This window comes from Neofelis nebulosa, chromosome 12 (assembly GCF_028018385.1).
Source record: "Neofelis nebulosa isolate mNeoNeb1 chromosome 12, mNeoNeb1.pri, whole genome shotgun sequence".
In the NCBI taxonomy this organism is placed as follows: Eukaryota; Metazoa; Chordata; class Mammalia; order Carnivora; family Felidae; genus Neofelis; species Neofelis nebulosa.
The window spans coordinates 41,293,546-41,298,996 of record NC_080793.1 but is presented as its reverse complement, the minus strand read 5'-3'; the positions used below and the strand labels follow the sequence as shown (position 1 = coordinate 41,298,996).

Here is a 5,451-nt window from a genome sequence, read left to right as displayed (position 1 = left end):
AAGAGTTTCCACGTTTCTTACAGTATCATATTTACAATGATTCCCATGAACAAAGGTAGTCACATGATTTAGTGCAAAGTCAGAGAAGCAGGACTCTGTACAGTTATCTGGCAAAGAGCGCCTATAATTGGGGCCATAAACATCAATCTAACATAGATTATCTATGTAGCAATGCACACTTCATAATCTTGGAACTGGCCTTATTAAAAGAAGCCAGACTTCAAAAACTTAGTGAAAATGTTAAAAATGCTATGCTGATTAAAGGGGGAAATGCAAATTTACTGGTGACACAAGTACTTAGAGATATGTATGCACTGACAAAACCATATGGCATTCTGTATAAAAAGAAAAACATTACAAGACCATGTGAAGATCAGACATCATTGGAATTATTTTTTTTTAATTTTTTTTTCAACGTTTTTTATTTATTTTTGGGACAGAGAGAGACAGAGCATGAACGGGGGAGGGGCAGAGAGAGAGGGAGACACAGAATCGGAAACAGGCTCCAGGCTCCGAGCCATCAGCCCAGAGCCTGACGCGGGGCTCGAACTCACGGACCGCGAGATCGTGACCTGGCTGAAGTCGGACGCTTAACCGACTGCGCCACCCAGGCGCCCCCCATTGGAATTATTTTAAAAGAAGTCAGATTGGTCTTTATTTATGTTTGGCTCCCATAATAAGAAGTAGCCAAATAATCTAGTAATAGGTCGTATGTATGACTACCATGTGCTGGATATGATCGAATTAGGTACTGAGAAGTTTGTCTCTCTAAAAGACATCAAGAATAGTAAATGTTCTGAGAGAACAAAACCCATGTTACTATTTGCTGGTTATGATTTTGATGTAACAGAAGACTACAGAAGGCTAAAAAATCTTCTTATTGATCTCTTCAGAGGCCCCACAGTATCAAATATCCACCTGGCTGGTTTAGAGTATGTTCTGCACTTCACCGCACTGAATGGGAAGATTTACTTTCGAGGCTACAAGTTGCTGTTGAAGAAGTCTGGTTGTAAAACACCAAGGATTGAATTGGAAGAGACGGGGTCTTCATTGGATCTGGTTCTGAGGAGGACATATCTGGCATCAGATGATCTTTACAAATTATCTATGAAAATGCCAAAAGCCCTCAAGCCAAAGAAGAAGACAAATGTCTCCCATGACACTTTGGCACAACTTATGGAAGGATTCCTATGCAGAAGCAAGACCTAAGCAAACTACAAACCAGGGAAATGAAGGGGTTGAAGAAGCGACCTGCAGAAAAGATAACAGAAGACCAGGAGAAAAAATCAAAGAGAATTGAAAACAATTGATGGAACTAGCTAAAACAAAAACAAAAAATAAAAAACAAAAACAAACAAACAAAAACCCTCTATTTCTCATGCTAGCTCAGATGTGCTAAGTCAGGTCTAAGTGACTAAAAAAGTGTAGTTAATGAGCCTCCAGTCTTATAAATTTGTGTCTCTTCTGCCCACCTTTGGTCCATGGGCACTCATTAAGTATCTCTGGAGGCTCTTATTTGTGACAGGTCATTGACTTCTCCACAGTGATGTCTGAGAAAGACCCCATGAAGCTGGGTCACATGGGAAGTAAACTCTTTAACACCATGTCCAGACACCCATCAACATGAATTAGGTCAATACTATTTGTCAATACTTAGCATAATAAAATGTTATTTACACTCTTTTGGCTATACACAAGACTTCTGGAGTTACATATATGTGTTCATTCACAACAGTCAAGGTCTATCACTTTACACTCTACTTTGGGATGAACCACAGTAGTGTTTGTTTTTCCAGAACAATCAGTTCTACACAGCTACCAGAATTTCCATTTCTCAAGGCAAGGTCAATGTCCAATTTTATATGACTCTGTTATCTTGATCTCTGTGATACAGTTAACCCATTCATTGAGGTCACGTAAATTATCTTCAGTAAATCTACTGAAGTCAAAGTAAGAAAAAAAAATGAACTGTTGATCAGCTGAGGTTTAAATAACAAAAGTTTTTTTTCTTTTTCTATTTGGTAAAAAAATAAGCATAAAATATTCTATTTATTTCATTGTTCTCCTAATTCCCATGGCTAGGATCTCATGCAAACATGAGAGGAAGTGTGGCCATGCTGATGCAATGCATTGATATCTTGAATTTTTGTAACTAATATTATGTATCTATCATCATATCTATATCTATGTATCTATATAGGATATATCTATCTATATAGAATCAATCTCTCTATCTATATTTATATATAACTATACACATATAGCATATAGCTAGTACTTTCACATCTCACACACATATTTTTTTTCAAAATACATCACAGTTTTCTTCATGATGTTCTTTTTTACTCATTTCCTAAGGCATTTATGTTTTTGCACTAGTATGGTCCTGTTCGCATGCTAGAAGAAACTACAAACATACTTTAATTTACATTTGCCTTTCTTTCCTTTAAAATCACTTCCATCAAGACTATCAAGTTTACCTGGGTAAAATGGTCATTGTATTTGCCCATTCTCCATGAGTGAGTGGCCACATGCTCTATTTGGCTAAGATCCTGGGGCTGGCTCAGATAATTCCACTTTAGATACTAATATGGCGTCAGCAAAAGTATGTATGTATCTACCACCACAGATCTAAAGCAAACAGGTAATTTGAAAGTGAGGTGGGTTTACGGTCTAAATTTCCAGCTTGACAGGCCACTGGTACATAGAGAAAAGGAAGCAATAGTCAAACTGTGAAGAAAAACAAACAAGGACACACACACACGAAAATACCACAAAAATCCATGTGCTTTATGATCAAAAGACAAAGGATGGATATAGTTAAAGGGGTGAGAGAAGTTACTCAAGATGGGACATGCTATCAAAACAGCAGCAAAACAGATGGGCTGATTAAACACACACACACAAATTACATCTGACTGCTCCACTAGAACACAGATTCAGACAAGCTAAAGTGAACTAATTTAAATGTATAATTGATGTGCCAATTGAGAGGAGGAAATAGAATCATATAAATTGCTCAATTAAAACTAGAGAAGACAGAAAAAGAAAGGAAGACAAAAAAAGAAACAGAACAATTACAATGAATTAATGCTATAAGTTAACAGCAATGAAAACAACTACAAATATCGTACAGTAGTTAGGATACCTCAGGCCAGCACCGTTCTTTGGCTTCTCCAATCTAAAATGTCCAAGACAATGCTAATTATCCAATGCGAGTTGAAATGTTTTAAAGAGGTACAGTTAGAATTTAAATCTATAACCCATGAATCTGACATATAAGATGATAACCTCACTCAGGTGAATCTCGAATGATCATCTTTATTCCCTTTCATACTGGCCGTTAGAACTTTTTGCGGGGAGGAGACAGGCATAAATGAGTAACAATTGTGGTTTGAGGTGAGTTATATAGTGGGAAGAACAAAGTGAAGCTAAAAATTTCTTAACCTTCATTATTCAACATTGTATGAAAATAGGGCTGCTGATTACAAGGAAATCTGAAATTAACTGTATTCCTCTATTTATATGTTACAGAGATCTTGAAATTGATTTTTTGCAAGCCAATCTGTTTACTTTAATGAGATTCAAAGAATATTATCTCAGTAACAATTTTCTATTTTTAAAAGGTCACACTTAATTAGAAGTATGAAAATAGCTAATTGAAATAATATACTGATCACTTAAAGATATTAAATGTTAACACCTTATATACTAAGCATGATTTTATTTAAAAATGTGACCATGTAGAATATGAAGCCATTTAAAGTAAAAGGGGTATGACAATACATCTACAAAATGATTATTATAAATTCTTATTATATAATATCTTCAATAAATAGAAGGGGACACAATTTTTTAGAGAGGGTACACACAAAAATAAAAACTTTTGTTCCTCAAAGTTATCATTAAACAAATAAAAATGTAAGCTTCATGTTGGTGATATTCCTGATCATGAACTCTTTTCTAGAATGTATAAAATATAAACAACTCAAATAACTCAACTTAAGACATATAACTACAAATTGGAAAAATATTCTCAATAGGTATTTACAAAAGAATATATAGACAATATGAAAAGAAGTTCAACATTATTATTCATTGGGGAAATTCAAGTTAAATCAGAATAAGGTAATGTTGTCTAACACCAAGAATGGCTAAAACTAAAAAGATAAAACTGAAAGTTTTGTCAAGTATGTGGAAAAATTGAAGATCTTATTTTCACATTTATAGTGGAAATATAAAGTGATACAATTATTTGGGGAAACATTTTCACAGGAATTGTCTAATGAAGTTAAACACCGTCCTACCCAATAACCTACCAATTCTACTACTAGGAATTTACCCAAAAAGAAAACATGTTTATTAAAAAAAAAAAAAAAAAGCCATGTCCAAAATGTACGTGCAGCTTATACTCATTTTATTTCACTGGAATAAATTGCCAAAAACTGATTATCTTAGAACACCTTTCAATTATTATCTCATAGTTCTATAGGTCAGAAGTATGCGTAGGCATGACTGAATTCTTTCCTTAGTGTTTCACAAGGTAGAAATCAAGGTCTTGGCTAGGTTACTTTACAAGTATCTGGTAAAGAGCATACTTCCGGTTTCATTCAGGTTATTGATAGGTTTGAGTTCTGTATAGTATAAGACAGAAACACCCCCCCACCGACTCCAATTTTTTTTTTTTGCTGGATGCTGTCTGGAAGTTCCTTCAGCTCCTACAAGCTAGTCTTGGTCTTTGCCAATAGGTCTTTCCATTTTCAACTCCCAACAGCGTTGTCAAATCATTGTAGTAGTTTATTTTTTATTTTCGAAAATTTTTATTTATTTATCGAGAGAGAGAGAGAGAGAGAGAGAGAGAGAGAGAGAGAGAGAGAAACACACAAGCAAGCAGTGGAGGGTCAGAGACAGAGAATCCCAACCATCTTCACAGAGCCCAACACAGAGCTCAAGCCCACAACCCAGAGATCATGACCTTAGAAGAAATTAAGAGCCAGATGCTCAACCTACTGGGCCATTCAGATGCCCAAAAATCTTCTAGTACTTTAAATTTCTCTTACCCTTCTGCTATTAGAAGGAGAAATCTCTGCTTCAAAAGGATCATATGATTATGTTAGGTCCACCCAGAAAAATGCCCTTTTGGTTAACTCAAGGGCAAACTGATTAGTAAACTTAATTACATCTGCAAAATTCCTTTTACCTTTCAATCTTATATAATCCTGGCTGTGATATTTCACATACTCACTACTCAGTAGACATACTCTACCCTAATCCCTGGGATTAGGGTAGAAAAACTGGGGTTGGGGGCACTTGTAGAATCCTGTCTACTACAGTTTTATTCTTAATAGCCCAAAACTGGTAAACAAGACAAATGACCTGAAGCCAATGTTTTAGGATTTTGTCACAGCAACAATTTTAAGTATTAAATTATGCTCCAATTATTAATTACAG

The 5,451-nt window shown here is 35.2% G+C and overlaps 1 pseudogene; it reads left to right on the top strand.

The window, feature by feature from the left end:
* The first annotated feature begins 230 nt into the window (after nucleotides 1–230).
* On the top strand, nucleotides 231–1,314 carry LOC131490853 (ribosome production factor 2 homolog; annotated as a pseudogene).
* The last annotated feature ends 4,137 nt before the right edge of the window (nucleotides 1,315–5,451 follow it).